Source organism: Ammospiza caudacuta, chromosome 3 (assembly GCF_027887145.1).
Source record: "Ammospiza caudacuta isolate bAmmCau1 chromosome 3, bAmmCau1.pri, whole genome shotgun sequence".
Classification (NCBI taxonomy): domain Eukaryota; kingdom Metazoa; phylum Chordata; class Aves; order Passeriformes; family Passerellidae; genus Ammospiza; species Ammospiza caudacuta.
Genome location: NC_080595.1, coordinates 107,075,818 through 107,086,916, shown reverse-complemented (window position 1 = coordinate 107,086,916; position 11,099 = coordinate 107,075,818). Strand labels below are relative to the sequence as shown.

At 37.8% G+C, this 11,099-nt stretch overlaps 1 protein-coding gene across 1 annotated transcript in view; it reads right to left on the bottom strand.

Annotated features, from left to right (window-relative positions):
• Positions 1-11,099, bottom strand: part of KLHL32 (kelch like family member 32) — a 118,881-nt gene that overhangs the window by 27,776 nt on the left and 80,006 nt on the right. The gene's annotated exons all lie outside the window — the stretch shown is intronic.

Here is an 11,099-nt window from a genome sequence, read left to right as displayed (position 1 = left end):
ATAATGTCTACCTCCTTAAAGCATTTAAGCAGTAAAGCATCCATCACCCATTGCTGCTGAATAGAAATGTTGTCCTGCACCGTGCTTCAACAGGTGCAAGAAGGATAACACAACATACACATCTTTGGCAGATTTCTTACTCATAATCAAACAGCTTCAGGAGTAACAACTTTAACACCTGTACTTCTGTGCAAGAAATTTTTAATAATTGTTTCTGCCCAGCATCCTTGTGAGAAAGAGAGGAATTGTTTATCCAAAGACAAACCCTCCACCCACCCAGTACAGTCCCTTACATTGTCAGTTCAGCGCTTTACTGCAAGCTTCCTTCACCCCTACTTTACATAATTATAGTGGCCTTCTCAAAAGGGACATTGTTTTACAAAAAAGGTTTGAGAGAAAGACAATTATAGTTTCATCTTTTTATGTATGTGTTTCCTACGAAACACAGAAAAAAATGCCAGTTTTGTAATAAAAGTAAATAATAGAATTTATGCATTCAGAATTGTATTCACTTCTTTTGCACACTTTCTCCACTTCTTATATTTACTGGCCATGAGAGTAAGAAGTTTACCTAGAAGACATTGATTAAATTCAATAAAGATATTCCATCTTTTTAGACTTACAATAAAATAACTATGAGAGCAAATCAGCTTTCCAAAAGGCTAGCTGAACTACATTGGTATATAACATTACATATGGTAAGTAATCCTATTAAAGCAATGAGACGCTATAATAGAAAAACTGTTCTCATCTACTGGAGTTCAAAGTGAAGTAAGGTACAGACAGAAGGTAAACTCTCAGCTGTTGTAAATTATCACAGCTCATAAAAGCTTGCCATTTTACACCTTCTGGGGAATCTGAACTTCAAAATTATACAGAACGTTCCTTCCAAGTATCTAAAAGAAAATTATAAGTAAAATTCAGGCTTTCCCAAGAAAAGTTTACATTTCAACCACTTTCTCAAAATGGGAACTAAGAGAAAAATTAGGTGTCTTAATCAAAATCTGTCCCCTCAGTCTGTCCAACTGAGTCTCTTTATTCCACTACCAAAAACCCAATGGAAATGTTGGTGCTTATGCCACAGAACAAAGTCTGATGATATGCAGGTATCTGAACGCGAGGACAAAACAATTCCCTAAGTATCATCTGCCAAAAATACCTGAGGTATTTTTGCAGCTGAAAAGTGCAAGGCAATACAGGCCATAAACACTGCATCCTTTCTTAACCTTGGAGAAAGACAAAACTGTCCCACAGTGTGCTTCAAGAGAAGTCTGATCTTGTGTCATCAGGTCCTCAAACCACAGAGGAGTTTCCTCCACAGTCACTTGGAGCTTCGCTACCAAGGCAGATTTACAAATGTCCTTCTCACACCCAACTGGTTCTTCCACTGTGGTAGAAGGGGCAAGCAAGGCCCTGTGCAACCCCTCTCAGTGACACTCCACATGTTCAAGCATGTGTTTAAAAGCTGAATGAGCTTGCATGCAGCTCCTATTGCAACACACTTCACAGCCACCCCACTACTCACAGCCTCTGTTTTCTGTGCACTGCAATGGCTGTCACACCTGGGAGTCTACACACATTAAATAAATGAGCTGGGAATGATCACAGTGGAAAGCCTCTGCTTACTCTCGTGTTCAAGGCAAAATTTGTTTTAACAAGAGCATCAAAAAGGAGAATGCAAAGCCAATGAAACCAGAGCAAAGCAAATCCAAAATATGGCATCCAGAGACTCAATCTTGATTTTTCCAGAGACACAATCTCAACTTTTTCCTTTGAAACAAGTTCAGCCACCGAGACTTAGAAATGACAAGGAAATCAATCTCCTCACCATAAACATGTTGCATCTAGGTAAAACCTTAACAAAGGGAAGGCCTGGTAAAACCATGGCTTAGGCTGTTAGCTCTGCTAAGCAGAAAAGGGAAAGTGACTCAGCTGAATTAGAGGTAGAAAAACAAGTTCTGTAACCATTGTGAGTTCACATCGTGGTGCATAGTGGTTGGCTGAATTATGCTTGCTATGATTTAAAACTGTGGAGCTGATAAAGGCCAAACTGCTTAAAAAGGCCAGGTTTTTGCAATAAAGCAGCTCTCCTTTGCCCTGCCTGGGGACTCTGTGTCACTCTGCATTGTCACATCAACATTCCTAAGATGTAGCTTCATAGGTCCATAAAACCTACCTCTCTTTAATAACTGGATAAAATGGCAAGAAGCTCTGAGGTAAAAAACTTCTTGCTGTTCCTTTTCAAATGCATCAAAAAATGCTCAAGTTTGGATCCTCCATCATTTGTTGTGATGGTAGAACCAACATTGCTAGGTGCTTTATATCTGATAAGTTTTCTGAAGCTGTAAAGAGCAGAAGCTTATCTCTTCATAAACAGAGTTGTTTAACTAGGGCTCTTAACTGTGATTTGATTTCAGTTTAAGGAGATTAGGGTTTATGATAGTATTTATCTTTTCTGAAACAGGGTAAGGACAGAGAATGTGGGAGGTGGAAAAGGACCTACCTTCAGCAGCCATCATTTCAAAATCTAGAATTGCTCATTTTTACTTTTAGAGAAAACACTCAGGTTGATGTCAAATGCATTGGAACTTTACGTAGCCACATTCAGCACTAAAACAAGTGGCTGGTACATAATTAATAAGTGGAAAAGACAATTTTTACAATCTGATACACACTGTTTTTATTGCTATTCCTCTCTTGCTATTTTCCCCTCTGAAATATATTTTAGAAGTGTAGCGGCTCACTCCAGAGACAAGAATCTACAAGCTTTCATCAGTAAAAAATTGTTAGAAAATGAAATAGGCACAAAATTGACAAAATTCTATAAAAATGCAATTCAGCTCTGTGAAAATTATTCTAAATGGTTCTTGAATGTAAAAGGATTCCTATTCCTTTCTTCCCTATTGTTAGGGTATTATTTTCTAGGGATTTAATGGGCAAATCCAACAAATCACAAAAAAAATGTATCATTTTCTATAATAATCTTTACAACAGCTATACAGGACTTGTATGTCATCAATATCTTTGGTCACACACAAAAAAGTACTTCAAAGCACATGCTCTCCTTAGTTGGTTTATAAATATGCATGTGTTCAACACACTATTACTTCAAAACCTCTGATGTCAAATTTTCCAACCAAAATCACAGAATAGTTTGGGTTGGAAGGGACCTTAAAGATCACCTAGTTCCAACCCCTGGTCATGGACAGTGTCCATTAGACCAGGATGCTCAAAGCTCCATCCAACCTCACCTTGAACAGTGCCAGGGATGGGGCATCCACAATTCTCTGCCAGTGCCTCACCTCCTCACAATAAGAATTTCTTCTGTATTTCTGATGCAAACCTACTCTTTTTCCATTTAAAACCATTTCCCCTTGTTGTGTCACCACATGTCCTTCAAAAACGCCCCTCTGCATCTTTCCTGTCTGCCCTCTTAGACCCTGAACAGCTGCTATAAAGGCTTCCTGAGGCCTTCTCCAGGCTGAACAACCTCCATTCTCTCAATCAGTTTTACTGACTTTAGTTTAATCCCCACATGATGGACTTCAGATTAGCTCACTGCTTAATCAAATGAGTCCTGCATTAATTTTTCAAAATCAACTAATTGTTCTAAGAAAGCTATTTCTTTCAAAAATTGACTTAAACATTTTGAACCACATTTGTAATTGTATTTGAGATCCCAAAAGAATCTAATGAATTGGGAATGTCAGAGCTTACCCACTATAAGATTAAAACAAGCATTAATTTATTATATAAACCTACTAAATAATATCTGAAGCAAACTAAAACATCTGTAACTGCTATAAGATAAACCTTGTAAAATTACATCCTATAGCTTCACTCCAACATTAAAATAGGCTCCACCCTAAAGGAACACTTTGAAAGCTCTTCAGCACAGATTTTCACTTCAGAGACTGTGATCTTTCAATCTGTCATTACTATCCCATATAGACCTTTAGCTTGGAAGCCACTTCACAGGAAATCTTCTTAAGATCTTTTTGACAAGTGTATTTGTCATAATTTCTTCCATTTCTCCCTGGCACGAGGGAGTCCGAAGTGATCAAAGGAGTAAAAGGAACCCTTTGTCACAAGGCAAGGAAACACCCAGCTCTGCAGCTCACTTGCACATCTGGAAGCTGCCAAGGGTGTCCCAGCTGGAGTAAGAAAGGCTGTGCAGGAGTGACACAGCTTTTCCATCTCCTTGCCTCCTCACCTTCCTGGAGCCACAGTGTCCTGATCCTGGGGCGGGAGCGGCAGCAAAGGGCACCAGCTACTGAGATCTCAGCAGCTGTGCTGGACCAACACACCTGCTGCAGGTCTGGACACACAGGTGAGACTTCACTACCTCTAACTGGGCACACTTCGGGCACTTGACCCCAGAACAGGATTGCAGCTATCTTAACACATTGATGACCATGTGCACGGATTCAGGAAACATGGAATTCAATTTTCTTCCACCGTCTTCTTTGGCTTTGTGGTTACAAAGTAATGCTTCTATCAGCTCCCAAAGGAAAATCTGTTGAAATACAGAACTGGGAATTCTCAGAAGACATTCTAATTTCCTATCATTTTCCACACGCTTAAACCCATTGGAAACAACGTTAAACAGCTTTACCAAGGTTTTGAAAGAGTAAAGATTACTAACATTTATATCTCTGAATGGAAGACATTAACTAAGATAGTAACAACAGACTGCCATATTTGATCATCCATGGTATCTGTGGATTTTAGACTTTATGTTATTTTCTTCAACTTAAAAATTGATGTATATTTTCAACCATACCTGGCTTTCCTGGCTTTCAAAACAGCTTCAGCAACTTTTTTTTTTAATGTAACCACATATATGTGTATATTTATACAATTATACTGCAGATAATATCCAACAGATCTGAGCCACAAAGAGGTCAACAGCCAATACAAATCCCCCCACAGCAGACAAATTCAAACATAGAATGCAGTAACACAGAATAAGTCTTGCTGTGTGCATACCTTGGTGTCTCTTTCTAAATCAAAACACACATCCACTGCTTAGCTGAAGAACTGACCTAAATCCAAGAGCTGTGAGCACAGCAGGCTTCATAAATACTGGTGTGATGCTCTGTGCACTTCTGAAGGTAATCTGGGATAAATAAGTTGAGGCAACATTACTGTAGGACAGCAAGACCAAAGTCATGCTCTCCAGTAATTCTCCAAGGCTCACAACAACAGCAGCAAAATAATCAAGTTTTCTGACATGTATCAAAAAGAACATTAGAAGAACACACAGTTGCTCCTAGCATAGCTTTAATACTGGAAATCACTTTCTCTATTGTTATACTTGATAAATAACAGTAAATATATTAGCTAGCATTCAAAAAACAGGAAACTTTTTAAAGTTCAGAACAAAAGCTATATATAAAGTTCACAAGATATTACTGTAAAGGACAAATTAGGAGCCCATTTGAATTAAACCAAAGTAGACAAAGGGGAAAGGTGTTTCATAAAATAAAGGAACAGTCCAGCAGGGACGGCACGCATCTTCCCTATAAGCCAAAGAGCCATTACTATAACAAACGATACAGAAATTATATCAGGAATAAATAGTGTGTGACCTGAGCACACCAGCTGAACTGTGTGAGTTCCTGCTGCCTATACCCACTGCTTGACCCTCTGTTTGTGCATGAACCCTGGCCAGTCTGCAGTGCCAGTGGACACCAACCTCCTGCAGACCTTGGGCCACAGCTACCAGCTTGGCCTACCTATGATGGATGTCCTACCAATTCTGCACATGCCTTATAAAAATTAATCCCACCCAGTCTGGAGAGATTGTGAGAAATACACCACTGCACAGAGTCAATTCAGGTGAGATACCTATGTTTATGAGGATTAGACTAAGGAAAAGGAAAGCTGCAGCCTATCAGAGGTTATGTGTCCATACTAATTTTATTTGAGGGTAACTGTGTGATTTTGCTTGCTCAGCATATCATGACACAAATAGCATAACCATCACAGATGTAGTACACTGGATACTGGTTCTCTGGCACTTTTATATAGACTTCCATGAAAAGGGTAGAAAAAAAAAGGTAAAAGTACAGCAAAACACGCATGGGTAATATGTTAATTTTCTCATTTAGTCTCACCTGTTCACCTCAGATATGCCTCAAGCCCCTTTTTTCTCTTCTATGCCTTTCTTGATTAGAGGTTGACAGCCACATTTTAGAGAGGTTTCTGCTTAGGGTAAATACTCATTAGGAACAAGCATCAGAGTAGACATTATTTCACTTATTGCCCAAGAGAGCACTTAAGCTTATTTCTTGAATAGTGAAAGGCTAATATACTGCTTAAACACAACATTGATTACTGAGGTGCTTTCCTTCACATATATTTTATGTTGTTACTTGTTTGGCAGTAAAACTTAAGTTCACATTTAGCAAGGCACTTAGGCCACATTTCATTAGAATATATATATACCCCTGAGAAAAATTACTTATACTCTCTCCATATGAAAAATTGCTCTGCAATACCAAAAGATTGACAGAAGAAAAAAATCAAGTACTGATCTGAAGGAATGGCAAGCTTGTACCAGAACATGACAATCCACTTTAGACACTGCTGTTCTGCATAGGTAAATGTGTGCACCATTGCAGATGTATGGAAGATGTCTTTGGATCTGTCATCAGCACCAAACTGTTCCATCATAACAGGCTGCCACAATGTGTACACCACAAAATTTCCTACAGCATTGAACTGTGGGATTTCTGCAGAAGAAAAATTTTGGTCCTTCACAAATGCCATCAGGAAATCCAAAATGGAGTTCAAGCGTAAAAAAAGGCTGTTGAAAATAGGGCACAGAAGAGGATAAACAGGACTGTAATAAGAAAACTGGATTTGTACACTTATTATTTTTATAAAAGATACACTACAAGCTTATATTGACCTATAACACTGCAGTCTTCTTGTCCTTCATTCTTCTGTTTATTCAAGCAAAGACACTTCTCCAATACAGAGACCAAACACTGTTTGTATTTGTTTCTGCACATTCACAGGGATAAAAGGAATAACTAGCATTACACTTTGACACATGGAACATACTACTTCATGAACACAAGTTCAGAAGTTACACACAAGGAATTTAACAGGGCTAGAAAGTCTCAGGAATGCCTTGGAAAAGGCACAACACATTTGCATGCATCCTAACGGAATAAACCACTCAAGCAGTTTTATCTACCAGCTTTTCCTAGATTGCTTGCTTATCAGTTGATTACCAAGTAACCAAGTTGCTTAGCAAAATAAAAAAAAAATAGAAAAAAAAAAAAAAAAAAGAAGCCAAAGAAAGCCAAGGGAAAACTTCTAACCTTGCTTCTGAAGAAGTATTGACAAATACTAAAATTGACCTGCTTTTATTGTTAGCTGCTTAAAAATTATATGTATCCTTTAACAATCTACTTAAACAGAAGCAGGGATGGAAGAAAATAATCTATACTCATCTCACTTAAGATTTTTTCCCATTTATGATTTAGGAGTCCACCTTGGATCAAGTGCAGTATTTAATACAGAACCATTTGACCAATCTACTGCACAGAGACAGAATAATCCAGTAAATATTTCTCTCTCTAAGCATTAGTAGGATATTTGAAATATGAATATTTAAGCCTCATGACACTGAAGTTTCTAATAACAAATATAAGGCATAATTATATCTAAAGCTAAATTAGTTTTTTACTTAAATCTTTAGCTTGCTTTCTACTTGGTAAGGTTGCAACAACAAGCCATCTACCACTATATTTCTCTGGCAAACTTGTTCCATCTTACAAGGTTGGTTACTTTTTCAATTACCAAGGCAAAGAATTCACCTGCTTCCTTAAAGTACAGCCAATGAATCTTTCTTGTAACGGTCAATTATGAAAATATTCACTTTTTATTTCACGATAAACTAGACATTTATGTCTCTGTCGTGACTGCTTCCTGTGGAAAAAAAGAAGGGTGCTTCACAGGTTGTGATGAAGAAGAACAAACCAGGAAAAAAAGGTTTTTTCCCTCCACCTTCCCCATGATTCTTTCCTTTGTTTAATTCATTTTTTTTATTTAATCCTTTTTTTCATGTCACTGACTTAACTTTACACATTTTAATGCAGCTGACAAATAAAAAAAATTCTTATGTAGAAGAATATTTTGTAATCTTACGTGCTGATAAACTGTAAAAATCAACATGAAAACATATCTTATGTCAATGAATAATCATAATTACTGTCTTAGCTTACCTAAGAAAGACCTGTTTGAAGAGGCTCATAAATAGATCCAATTTCACAGCCTACACAGGCTTTCTAGTGGGGCTTTTGGGTTTTTGTTTTAAGAAACACATCACTTCAGTCTTTGTCTATTGTCTCCACTCAAAATAAGACACATCAAGCCAAAAAGTCTGAAAAATCAACAGGAATTTCTGTAGTAGTTGGCAGTAACCCACAGCCTATTACACTGTCACTAATATTACCATTTAACTTTCTCAGATGTGGTTTGTTCAGTTATATTTCACCATACTCACTAGAACTAGCCAATTGTGAATTGGTTGCCTAGAAAAATATAAAGTATGACAGGTAAGAGCTGCAATCATTCATTTAAATAATATTCAAGCATCACTCCATATGCACCTTTTGATACATTAAAATAACCACCTTAATCTTTAAGTGCACTAGGACCAGATCACCCAGTGGACATTGGGAATTCAAACTGGCATAAAAAACTGTGCTCTGCAGACAGTGGCACCCTTTCCAGAGGTTCTCTGAGGGAAGTTTTAATTTTTGCTTAGGGCTTCATGGCAGCCCTACCAGCAAAGGTGACTTGGGGACATGCTGAATTCATATTGCTGTGACACGCAGCCATGTGTGTGTGCAGAGGCCGCACTAGTCGCAGGTAAGACAGATAAATCAAGTGGTAGCATCCCCCCATCAGCTTTTCTATTATCTGCCCCACTTTGTGCAAATTTCCTCCAGCTTCCCCAACACCTCTTGCTTTGCTGTTCTTCCTTAAGACATGGGATGGGGATTTGTCAAAGTCAATGAGCACTTTATTACAGTGAGAGTGCTCAGTAATGAACAATTCAGCAATTTAATGAGATTCTGTAGATCTGTCTCCAGCCTGTCCATCAAGTTTCACTTCCATAAAGCACCCTGACACTAATCCTCTGGCATACCCAATCTTCACCCTGGGCTGAATATTAGATTCTTCCATGGTATATTGCATTACCACTATAACCTTAGCAAAAATGATGAACTTAACTACACTTGAGGCAATATAGCTGGTCTGATTTGATTTTCTTCTATTGGGTTGACTATGAGGGAATTACTTATTTACTAAGATAAAGCAAGAAACCAGTTTCTTATTGCCTTCTGAATGACCAAATTGGTTAATGTTTATATATGTCTTTTAATCCATTCTGGGAACCTGGAATATTTATAAATATATATTTATTCCTGGTTTTTACAAACTGAATTAAAAAGATGCATGCACATTTTGCCTGCAGCAGAAACCTAGTTTAAAAAAAATTCTTCAGAACAGCAGTAGTAACCTTTAGAGAGGGAATTATGATAACACTTAAATGGACAGTGTGGAGTTTGTTGTCACTCAGAAAGCAGCATATTACCTATCTCTGCCCAGTATGACCCTGCAACAGAAACAGAGGCTTTGTCACATTTGTCTCATGAAGTGTTCATTGACTGGAGTGCACACAATTAATAAAATTACTTCTGAGTCTGAGTCTTGCAGAACAGGACAGTTAGACAGGATTTGAAATCTCCCACTTCCCAAACATCATTATAGCAGATTTTGAGTGAGTATTAAGTTATACTTGAATAGCTTCCCATAGAAACTCTTCTAGCAGAAGCATACCCAAGCATGTAGCTAGGGGATTCCACTGGCTCTGCAGAGAAATGATGATGAAACCCAATCAGCCAATCATCCATGCTCCATGCATAAACTTGTACATCAGAACTTGCTTCTGATAAAGGGAATATGGGCTAGGGCTCCAGAGCAGTGCGCCTCAAAAACCTAAACCAAACAACCCATCATCATGTGTAGTACAGGCATCCTCCAGGGACTAGGACAGGAAAAAGTCAAACTTCATTTTGGTATTTGCAGAAAATATCACCTTTGTAACACACTCTATAATGTAAAGCCTCAAAATTTTGGAAAAAAAAAATGCCTGCTACATAACTGAAAGGTTATGTTATGTCTTCATACTAGTTAACCTGACATTTTTATTTTTTAAAGAATAAATATCTTATCCTGCATGACATTATTCATCCACAGAACATAAAAGCATCCCAATGATGAATATACACTTTACACTTTGAGAAATTGATAGCATCCAAATGTAGTTATCTCCTTAGAATAATCCAAAAGATAAATAGATAATAGGGGTTGAAAAATAAATCAGTTTTCTGAAACACAGTCTTCTCTGTTTGGGTAATGTAACCCACTTTCTAAAAGGAATGCACAGGTTTCTTTTTAGCAAGTTTCCTTCTACCTTGAAATACACTGAAATACTTTCCTCTCTAAAACATGACAGCAAAAATGAAACAGAAAGATATCTTTGGGTAATCAATATTACAGAGATTTCCTTCCGCTCCACAGTGAATTTTTACAGACATACAATGGGAACATTTCCAAGGACAAATTTTGGTTTAGTTTTTGTGTTTCTCTTAATAGGCAATGTGTTTTTCTCACATTAGGTTTTCTCCCAGCCCATACACACTAAATGTCACAACACAGTGCTTTTATCTTGTTAATACTTCATAGCTAGCAACTTGGTCCTTTTCTAGATCCAGCTTCTTAAAAGGAAGTGATCTCAGGCTTCTTGCCACAAACCTTCCATCGAAGCTTCCACTCATCTTGGAGCAGTGCTGCCTGTGTGATGATTCTCTCATTTGCTTCAGGCAAAGTCAGCCATGGTGGCCCAAACAATTTCAATGACTATTGAAGTTATGCAGCTACATTTGTCTGAAGTGAATGAGAGAGACTGCAGAAGCAAGTTTGCCACCAAACTCATGGCACCAGCCTCATCAGAGGCAATTATAATTGAGCTGCATGCATCAGCCATCGCTTCCTATCAAAGAAGTTGGATC